The sequence below is a fragment of the Rosa rugosa genome, chromosome 5, assembly GCF_958449725.1.
Source record: "Rosa rugosa chromosome 5, drRosRugo1.1, whole genome shotgun sequence".
Taxonomy (NCBI): domain Eukaryota; kingdom Viridiplantae; phylum Streptophyta; class Magnoliopsida; order Rosales; family Rosaceae; genus Rosa; species Rosa rugosa.
This window is the reverse complement of record NC_084824.1, coordinates 14,917,860-14,929,497: the sequence shown is the minus strand read 5'-3', so window position 1 is coordinate 14,929,497 and position 11,638 is coordinate 14,917,860.

Below are 11,638 nucleotides of genomic sequence, written 5' to 3'. Positions count from 1 at the left end.
AGAAGGCATCGATTCTCCCAGAGGGGTTTGCCGCCGTGCACGAGGCGATATTCCGCCAAGGGGTGACATTCCCGCTGGTGCCCAACCTTCAGATTTTGGTGTGCGAGTTTGGCCTTGCTTTCGGGAAAATTTGCCCTAATATGTGGCGGTTAATGCTGGCGCTGAACTCCCTGTGGCGGCTATCTGGTTGCAGGGGGCCAACCGTGGCGGAAGTGTTGCACTTCTACGAGCTGGTGTACGCGAAGCGCCAAGGTTGCAAAGGGCAGGTGAACCTGAGTCGCCGCCAGGGAGCGCCCAAGCTGATCGAGAATCTAAGGGATTCCATGTCCTATTGGCGGGGGACCTTCTGCGTTGCCACGGAGGGGTGGGAGTACCAAGCTTGGTCCAACGAGGGGGAGCCGACGTTTAGGATTAAGTCGGAGTTTCAACATATCCGAGGTTGTTTACCGGTCTCCGCTGAACATAGCTAGCGGTTTCACCTATGCCTTGTAATTTTACTAACGATTATTGTGTTTGTGCAGCGGGATTGCAGTATAACCTGACGCGCGTGAAGAAGAGTGTCGCGTGGCACGCATCAGAGGCTGTTGGCGGAATCGCAATTTGTTGGATTTTCGCCTTCTTACTGGTTGGGAGTTGTTGGTCGATCAACGACTGACTCGCGTCGTTGGTAAGAAATCTCCGCCACACTATACCTTCGATCAGAGTGCCTCAGGTTGACTGGGTTTTTTTTTTTTTTTTAGAAACTCTGCCAGGTAACAAAGCGAGCCGCAACGCTTTCGATAAGGCTATGGACCGCGCCGAGATCGATAACTTCCTGGAGACCATGTATGCCGAAGGGTTGGCAGCCCAGCAGACGGTCGTGAACCCCGACACACTGGCGCTGAGCCCGTCCGAGGTTCCAGTGGTGCTACCAATGCCGCACCACTCCCACCTTGGTGGTGACGGCCTGCCGGTCGTTGAGGCGGGGGCCAATGCGGATGGCGGGAGGAAGGGATCTGCTACTGCCGCGCCGCAGAAGGAGAGGGCACCTGCCAACAGGCGCGGCTCTCATAAGGAGAGAACGGTGTAGCCGACGGAGACCGTCACTGCTGCAAGGGAGGAGCCGCCCGCGAAGGGGTCGAGGCCCGCTGCTGGGAACACAAGGGTGCTCCAGAGAAAGCGCCGGCAGATTGACTCCCCCGATGAGGAAGAGGGGGACGACATGGAAACCGTTGGGGCCCGCCAGCAGAAGAGGGCACGGCAAGCTCTGCTCAAGGCGCCCATGGTCGAGGAGAGAGAGGCGGTCGCGAGTGACCTGGACTCGTTCGCCGCTTATGCAGAATTCATGACCGACGGTGAGCGGGAATTCCTCTTCCACCTCTGCGAGCGGCTGGGGTTTGGCGGCCTAGCGGGGATTTCGCGCCCAACGGCCATTGACCAGTCGCCCTTCAGCTCGGCCTTTGGTCAATTGTCATCTGGGCTGCATGAAATGTTCCTGGCGGCATCGAAGCAGCCCCGGGTTGAGCGGGAGCTCAGGGAGGAGGTCCAGGGTCTCTAGAGAGAGCTGGCGGAGGCAAAGGACAGGCTGGCGGAGGTGGAACGGCGCCTGACCAAGCCGGACTGTAACGCCGCAGACGCCCGCGGCAAGCTGGCGGTGGCCATCAAGCGGGACTTGGAGAGGAATGAACGCGTCTCCAAGTTGGAACAGGACATGGCCTTGCTGCAGGAGCGGGTGGCCGCTAAGGATAAGAAGATCGACATCCTGTAGCGGGAGTCCGCCGCCAGACTAGCCGAGGTGAAGAGGCTGGAGGGTGAGGTCGCCCGGTTGAAAGCTGAAGGGAGCAGCGCCGCGGCCGCCGCTGTTAAGGCATTCAAACAGTCGGCGGATTATAAAAAGGCCATGACTGAGGCGGTGAAGGCTGGGGCCCTAGCCAATGTGGAGATGCTGAAGCAGAAGGGCGCTATTGACTTTGTGAAGGCTTCCCAGCTTGCTGTGCCATCAGCTAAGAATGCCCCGCCGGCGAAGGATGTGGTCCCTGTCCCAACAGAAGGCGCTCGCTCGGGAAGTGGAGAGAGTGGCGCACGCCCGGCGGATGGCTCCCAGCGGACTCCTCCGCCTACCCAGTCGGAGGTGTCCCGGGCTGGTTTCCTGGCGGCTCATACTCGGGCGGATGGTACCATAGAGACTCCAAGTCCCACCGCCCGAGGGTCTGACCAAACAAGCCGCGCACACCCGCCGCCGCACGCTGAAGGTGAAGATGCTGAGGCCAACCACTGAGATGTTGGAACCTCCTTTTTTTTTTTTTTTTTTTGTAGCCGCTGAGGCGTAACAAATTTTTTAATGAACATTTTTATATGGAATGAAGTTTTGAATTTTGGTGTTTGTCATGATATGCTTGTATCGCTAGGGTTTTGACTTAGAGTTTACTTTTGCCAATCAATGAAACATTAAAGGAATTAAGATTGGTCCAAGTGCACCACGTAGCGGACGTGGTCCACTGACGATTGCTGGCGTTGCCAGTTGCCTTTAGTGCTAGACTTGGTAACAATGGTTTGAATAATTCCTCGTTTCATTGATAGCTGATTGATCAGCGTGTACAAAAGTGGGGTAGTACCTGTTGGGTAGCTTCCCTTAGCTAAATATTGAACAAAAATTTAGCTAAGTCAAGATGCTCCTGGGTAGCGGTATGACTATTTGTAGTAATACCGAAGATGTTTGGTATTCCAAGGGTGGGTCGTTGTGACGCCATCCTTGCCCATTAAGTAGAAGGTGCCTGGGGTAACGACTTCCACAATTTTGTATGGACCTTCCCAAGTTGGGCGGAGTTTTGTTGGCGGTGGAATGACTTCCTTCATTACCCAGTCCCCCAATTGGAGGTTCCAAGCTTTGACTCTGGCGTTGTAGAAACGCGATACCCGCTGCTTGTTTTGCAAGTTGTGCAAGTGGGTCTTGTGTCGTTTTTCTTCTAGGAGGTCCTTGTCCAGGTTGACGCCGTCGCTGTTGGTCTCTGGGCAGTAGCCTTCGACCCTAGCGGTAGGTTGAGTGACCTCAATAGGTAGGACAACCTCTGATCCGAACATCATACAGAAAGCCGTTTCGCCGGTGGCGGAAGTTGGAGTTGTCCGGATGGCCCATAGAACTTTTGGAAGGTTCTCCGCCCACAAACCCTTGGCGTTGTCAAGTTTCTTTTTTAGTAGCTTCTTGATTATCTTGTTTGCTGCTTCGACCTGGCCATTGGTTTGGGGGTGGGCGACAGATGCAAAACTCAATTTGGTGCCAAGGTTGGCGGTAAAAGAGATGAGTTCTTTGTTGTTGAACTGCGTGCCATTGTCTGTAATGATTGTATGTGGGACACTATAGCGGCAGTAGATGTTCTTCCAGAGGAAGTGAATTACCTTGGCGGTAGTTATTGTCGTCAGTGGCTCTGCCTCTATCCACTTGTTGTTGTAGTCGATAGCAACAATGATATATTTGAACTGGCCCTTGGCGGTTTGGAATTTTCCCATCAAGTCGAGGCCCCATGTAGAGTGAACCCATGGGCCGATGATGATTGACAGCGGCTCTGCCGGTGCATGTGGGAGATCAGCAAACTGTTGGCATTTGTGGCAAGATCTAGATATCTGCCGGGCGTCATCACCAAGTGTGGGCCAAAAGTAGCCTTGTCGCATTGTGCGGTTGGCCAGGGATCTGGCGCCCGAGTGGTTTCCGCATTCTCCGCCGTGGATCCTTGCCAGCACGATCTTTCCCTCCTCTGGGGTTAAACAGCGGAGGTTGGGGTGGGTGAACCCCTGGCGGTAGAGCTTGCCATTCTGGATGTTGTAGCGGGTTGCTCTCCGCTTGAGCTGTCGTGCCTTGACCTTGTCCTCCGGCAATGTCCCGTTGCGCTTGTATTCGATAATCTCGTCCATCCAGCTGGGATTGACCTCGATTCTGAAGATCTCCGCCAGGGTCTTTGTGATACTAGGCTTGTCAAGGAAGTCCACTCTTGTGTCTGCTGGACTCTGATGTGGCTGGGCGGTTGCCAGTCTCGCCAGTGAATCAGCCTTGGCGTTCTTTTCCCTGGGGATTTGTGTAATGGTGTGAGATTTGAATTTTTTAAGCAGTGTCTTGACGTACCCCAAATATGCCGCTAACTGTTGGTCCTTGGCTTGGAAGCTGTCGTTGACCTGGTTAACGACTAATTGAGAGTCGCTGAAGATGTTGATGCTGTCAGCACCTGAGTCAATGGCGAGGAGTAGGCCGGCGATGAGGGCTTCGTACTCCGCCATATTGTTTGAAGCTTTGAAGTTGAATTTCAACACGTATTCCGCGTTCAGTCCCCCGGGTCCTGTTAAGATGACCCCGGCGCCGCTGGCCTTGGCGCTAGCGGAGCCGTCCACATGCAGGTTCCAGTCTGAGTGTAGGGGAGCTGATTCTTCAGCGGTTACCATTTCCATTCCGGACTCCGTCTCCGCACCGGGTTCTAGCTGACGCTCGGTGAGTTCAGCAATGAAGTCCGCCACCGCCTGGCCCTTCATGGCGGTTCTCGGTTTGTAATCAATGTCGAACTCGCTGAGCTCAATGGCCCACTTGCTGAGGCGTCCCGAATGTTCAGGGTTCTGCATTACCTGCCTCAACGGTTGATTGGTTAACACATGGATTGTGTGGGCCTGAAAGTATTGGCGGAGGCGTCTGGCGGCAACGATGAGTGCGAGGGCGAGTTGCTCTAAGGGAGGGTATCTTGTTTCTGCTCCGTTCATGCCTCTGCCGGCGTAGAACACTGGGAGTTCATCCTGGCCCTCCCGCCGGACGATGGCGCAGCTTACCACTGATACTGATACCGCTAGGTATATAAACAGTGTTTCTCCTTGCATAGGGATAGAGAGGAGTGGGACTGCCGCCTGACAATCTGGGTTCCAGTTGATGACTTTCTTGTGAGTCATTTTGAGGAGTTTGAAAAATGGGGCACATCTATCAGTGAGTCTGGAGATGAATCGAGAAAGGGCGGTTAACTTGTCCTGGAGGCACTGGACGTGCACCTTATACTCAGGATCTGCCAGGTCGAGGATGGCTTGTACTTTGTCCGGGTTAGCCTCGATGCCTCGTTCGCTGACGATATAACCCAGAAACTTGCTGGCGGTGACGCCAAAGAAACATTTTTCTGGGTTGAGGCGCATACCATAGGCCAGGAGAATGGTTACTATGATCTTGAGGTTTGCCACATGTCCGCTGGCTTTTATGCTCTTGACCAGCATGTCGTCAACGTAGACCTCGATTATCTTTCCGAGATGCTCCGTGAACATGGCGTTCATCAGTCGTTGATAAGTTGCACCGGCGTTCTTCAGACCGAAAGGCATAACATTGTAGCAGTAGAGGCCCTTGTCGGTGGTGAAGGTGGTGCATTCCTGGTCGCCGGGATGCATCTTGATCTGATTATAGCCGGAGAAAGCGTCCATCATGCTAAGGAGCTCATGCCCGGCGGTTGCATCAACCAGTTGATCAATACGAGGTAGCGGGAAGCTATCCTTTGGGCATGCCTTGTTGAGATTTTTGAAGTCGACACACATCCGCCACTTTCCGCTGGGCTTTTTGACCATAACCAAGTTGGAAATCCACTGGGGATAGATGACTTGGCGAATGAACCCAATGCCCTGGAGTTTGGCAACCTCATTTCCTATTACCCGGTACTTTTCCTCATCAAAGGCCCTCCGCTTCTGCTTGATGGGATAAAAGGATGGTTTGATGGTCAACTTGTGAGTGATGATTTCAGGAGAGATGCCCGGCATGTCCGCGTATGACCATGCAAAGACGGTAGCATTGTCACGTAGGAATTGAGTGAGTTCCGCCGCCACCTCTTGGTCTAGTTGGGCGCCTATGCGGACTGTCCGCTCAGGGTGCCCGTCCGAGATGCAGACAACCCTCAGCGATGTTTCCGGGTCAACCGGCTCCTTCTTTACATACTTTTTCTCCTCATCTCTAGGGTCCTCGAAGATATTTGGTGGCGGTGCCTGATTACCCACCGTCAGGATTTCATGGCGGCGTGTTGACCGCGCTATAGTCGTTGAATAGCATTCTCGTGCCAACTGTTGACTTCCCCTCACACAGCCCGTGCCGTTGGGTGTCGGGAACTTCATGAGAAGCATGTATCCGGCGATGATGCACTTGAGCTTGTTGAGTGCCGGCCGCCCAATGATGGCGTTATACGAGCTGAAACAGTCGACCACTATGAACTCTGTATGTACCTCCGCCATGCATGGACTAGTGCCAATGGTCAACCGCATGTAGTCGGAGCCCAGCGGTTGCGTGACGTCGCCAGAGAAGCTGAGCAGTGGCTCGTGATCCTGGAGTAATTTCCTATTCCGCTTGACTAAAAACTTGACTAGTCGTGACATTTTGTGAACAGTATCTGACTGGTCAAGCTCAATAGTGGAAATACAAGGCAAAAAAGCAGTGAATAGTCTTGACCGGTTAAGCTCAACGGGTGGACTTGCTCTTACCTGGCGGAGTTTCTAAAAAAAAAAAAAAAAAAACCAGTCAACCTAAGGCACTCTGATCGAAGGAACAGTGTGGCGGAGATTTCTTACCAACGGCGCGAGTCAGTCGTTGGTCGACCAACAACTCCCAACCGGTAAGAAGGTGAAAATCCAACAAGTTGCGATTCCGCCAGCAGCCTCTGATGCGTGCCACGCGACACTCTTCTTCACACGTCAGGTTATACTGCAATCCCGCTGCACAAACACAATAATCGTTAGTAAAAATACCAGTCTACGCATAGGAGAAACCGGCAGCTACGTTCAGCAGAGATCGGTAAACAACCTCGGATATGTTGAAACTCCGACTTAATCCTAAACGTCGGCTCCCCCTTGTTGGACCCAGCTTGGTACTCCCACCCTTCCGTAGCAACGCAGAAGGTCCCCTGCCAGTAGGACATGGAATCCCTTAGATTCTCAATCAGCTTGGGCGCTCCCTGACGGCGGCTCAAATTCACCTGCCCTCTGCAACCTTGGCGCTTCACATACACCAGCTTGTAGAAGTGAAGCACCTCCGCCACAGTAGGTCCCTTACAACGGGACAACCGCCATAGGGAGTTCAGCGCCAGCATCAACCGCCACATATTGGGGCAAATTTGCCCAAAGGCAAGGCCAAATTCGCACACCAAGATCTGAAGATTTGGCACCAGCGGGAGTGTCACTCCTTGGCGGAATTCACCTCGTGCACGGCTGCAAACCCCTCTGGAAGAACCGATGCCTTCTCGTCCACCGTCGTCGGACGCAGCTTCACCGAACTCGGTAACCGGAACATCCTCTTCACCCGATTGACGGCGGCAACATTCATCCTCCTTCCTGCCTCGTCAACAGGGGTGCCGTCCTGGAGGACCCACGCTGACTCAGCATCCTCCTCCGCCGGCGGAGCCACTGGCAGCGCTGTTACTCGCCAACCGCTCGTCACGCTTATTTTTGGCAGCGGCGGCCTCTCCTGCCCCAGAACTCTCTGGACGCGAAGCACGACCCATAGCTACTTCCCAGGGTATGGTCTGTAGCGGCTCAACCTCTAGCGGTTCTGGTAGTGAGGTTCCTGCATGGGCAGACGGACACAACGAGTCAATAAATATTCTATCCGTCACGCTGAACGACACGTCAGACCCGGAATCCTCACTGCTCGAAATCTCTACGACATTAGCCATCCCAAACCCTAAAACCCCAAATAAGTTAGCGCAAACAAGATCTAGCCTATGCCTATATCAGTTATAACCAAGAACATCAAGAATAGTTTACCCAGAAAATGCCAAAACAAGAACAAACACTCAACCCAGATTCGACCATCTAGCAAATCCCTAAATACCAACCCTCTGCCAGACACCATAACCCACCCCCAAATCTCACTTCACACCTCGGAGCACACCAAAGAAGACCAGATAACACCCCAAAAACAGAAACAAATAGAAAACCCAGCAACCAACAGATCCAATGAAACAGGGAAAGGAATAAAAACACCAACCTTAGTGACGAAAACTCCGGTGTGATGTTGAGCAATAGTGGGGCAAATCTTTCTCTCTCCGGGAACGATATCTCAAAACTCCGGCAGCCTCTTTCTTCAGTATCGGACGAACAAAGCGCAAAGACGATGAGTAAGAGTTTGAAGCAAAGTGTCAAATCTCGCTGAGTTCCCCCCCTTTTATGTCAACATCAACGCATTCTAAACCGTCCACTCAAAAACGACATCGCGCACCAGCCGTACACGTGTCCCACGTCTCCACTTACTCTCCGGATTAACCGAGGCGTCGCCTCGGTTACGAAATCCATAATTACTAGCATTAATGGCGAGAAGACGGCCAGGCTTAGGAGACAAACCTCCAGACGCTAACCCTCTAGGGGTTGGACACGTGTCGACCACCATCAGACGAAGCGTCTAATGGAAGTAACCACTTGGGAAGAATTCACCAACCGTCTGAAGTCTCCGCTGAGCGAAACCCCACCAGCAGAACTTCTCCCTTGTCATCTTCCAAGCGGCGAAGTCTCCGCTGAGCGAAACCCCCCCAGCGGAACTTCTCCCTTGTCATCTTCCAAGCGGCGAAGTCTCCGCTGAGCGAAACCTCGCCAGCGGAACTTCTCCCTTGTCATCTTCTAAGTGACGAAGTCTCTGCTGAGCGAAACCCCGCTAGCGGAACTTCTCCCTTGTCATCTTCCAAGTGACGAAGTCTCCGCTGAGCGAAACCCCGCCAACGGAACTTCTCCCTTGCCATCCTGCCAGCAGGGCATCTTCCGCCACACACTTCTAGCGGAACCCCCTGTTCATCTTCCAAACAGCGTACTTTGTTCAGCGCAATACCGCTCAATAAAATACTGCCAAGCACGTCTACTGGACGCTGCTTCCTGCTACAGTCAGCGGGGGGACATCCGCCATCGGCGGATCCCAAGGCCACGCCTCACTCTGACAACGACCGCCACGCGGAGTTACGGTCAGACAATCTCTACAGGACACGGGGACTTGTCAACAGTCTACGACGGCCCTGATTAGGCACGTTGACCCCCGTCACTCGGGTACTAAGATTGGGTTCGCTACCCAACACCCTCTGCTCCGTGCAGCTCCCCCTCAACAAACAATTTGACGACCATCCGGAGGTCTATCTTAGCCGGGGAGTGGGGGACTCCCTGGGGGGGCCTAGCAGAGGCCCACCCGAAAGGGTATAAAGCGTTTGCTCAGTAAATCCATGGTTGACAACGCACTGACGCTAATTATGCTGTTGCAAGTCTAGCGGAAGACAACGCTTCAAACCGCCAAACAACTCCCTAACCAAGATTGCCCTCCTTGACTGGGGACTTGGGGGACTTGTACATACATATACATTTACAAGCATAATTAGCTATAATGGGCTACGCTCATTGTACCGCCAGAGGTACTAATTCCCGCCAAAGGAATAACATACAGATACACCGCCAGGCGAGCTACAGCCTGAGCCTCGGATCACCCCCAGATCACTGCCAACGCGCCGCCACGCGCGGTGCCAAGATAACATCAGAAGCTCCTGAAGCTGGGGACTGAAGCATATCAGTCCCACATCGAAAACAAGGAGAAGATCAGCCTCCTTCTCACCTATAAAAGGTTCTTTCCTCTATCTTCATTAATTACGCATTTAATACTTACCTACTGTTACTTTGTCAACATAAATACATTGACTAACTTAGGCATCGGAGAGTTGAAGACCGCCCAGCGCGGTCTCCCTCTGACGCCCTCTGTATTTTACTTGACAGGTACCAGAAACTTTGAGAACATCACGAGTATCGATCCGCCCATCGGGTCAGCGTTAACAAAGGTTTGGCTACCGCTGAACTTTTAGACATTAACAAGGTGGTTGTAGCAACCGCTGAAGATGACGTTGACAGCGGACCTGCTATCCACCAGGATTCTCCCAACTGAAAATCTGCCAAGAATGGCGTCGACCAAAAATGGGTCGTCATGGGGTAAATGCACGCCACGCTCCTCCTCCTCTGAGAAGGTAATAGGTTCCCAACTTGACCTTGGGAGTTTGGCAGATCTTTCGTAGCGGATGTTGCAGACTTCTTTTGGGTGATTAGCGCGTGCATAGCGCTTCCTTGCCCTGTATGACATGCTAGTGATTAGGGCACCGCCGTCGATGGTGTTGATGCGGCCCAAGGTCTCAACATTGGCGATCACAGGTGGCGGTTGGCGTACCTTAAACTGCTCCATCTTGCCGTCATGGTACAAGGTCTCAATGGCCGTTTTGAGAGCATTGCAGCTGTTGGTATTGTGACCGCTGTCCTCGTGGTATTTGCACCACTTGCCGGTGTTTCTTGGTTATCCCATTTTTGGGTATCTTGGTAGGGGTGGCGGTGGGATCTGATCCTTGCATTGATTGTATATTTCCTCATACGAGGCTGTGAGGACTGTAAACACTGCATACCGCTGAGAGGACTCCGCCTGTTTGTTGCGGTTATCCCCATAGGTTGGGCGGTTGCCCTTGTTGTAGTGCTGGTCCCTCTACCGCTTGTTCTGGTGGTGGCCCTGCTGCCACTCCCTCTTCTTGTTAGTTGGCGGCGCTGAAGGGGTCTTGTTAGCGGTTTCCTGATGACTGGAGGATTGCTGTGTTGTCTTTGTTGGTGTTGCTGGTGGCGGTGGGGTTTCTCCATATGTGATGAATTCCACCTGGGCGTGAATGACCGCCTCACTCATGACGTGGTCATATGCCGCATTTGGATGATTGTAGTTGAGGTGATAGAGGAATGGCCCCTTGAGGAGTCCCTGCTTGAAGGCCGCCGATGCCATTGTTTTGTCTAAATCGCGGCACTGAGATGCTGCCGCCCGCCACCTTGTGACGAATGCCTTCAGTGATTCGTCTGCCCCTTGCTTGACGCTGAACAGCTGACTTGTGTTGTGATGTCCGGCGGACAATAAGATGAACCGAGAGAGGAAGGTGTGTGATAGTGCATGGAATGAATCAATGGACCCTGGCGGACACTCGTAGAACCAGTTAGTTCATAGCCTCACCATCTAGTGTTTCACTGAACAAGTGGCACAGGGTGGCGCCGTCAAATCCCTTGTTGGTGACCTTCTTGAAGGTGTCCATATGGACGAAGGGGTCAGACATGCCGCTGTAATGTGACATCTTTGGGGTTTTCGCATACGCTGGTCTGATAGCCTGCAGAATTGCAGCGGTGAAGGGTCCAGGTTTAGAAGCGAAAAGTGGATTTTGAGTTGGCGTTGGGGCGCCCGACTCCGCCCGGATTAATCTCTGCTCCAATTGTTGCATCCTTTCCAATATCTGGGCGGTTGCATCGCCGGCGGAACCAACCTGGACATTCCGCTGGACCTGTCTGCTCCTTGGCGCAGGCAGATTACCTTCAGTCCTCGCCCTAGCTTCAGAGCGGTTGGTGTGCGGCAGTGACTCCGCCCTGCTCCAGCATAAGTTGCGGGATGGGCGGTGGTGCCATCCCCAATAGTTCAGGTGGGTCCAGCGGTACCTGCATATGTATGACTGGCCCTGGTATCAATGTTCCAGTGTTGGGCCGACTACGCCTGGTGCTGCGTGACTGCTCGCTTTGCGCTGGATTGGCGGTGGCTTCTAGCGTCCTTTTTAGTTCATCAAAACGTGACATCAGCGTAGCCACTTGTTTTTGGGCCTCAGCCTTTTCTCTGCGCTCCTCCTCACGCTCTCTGTTT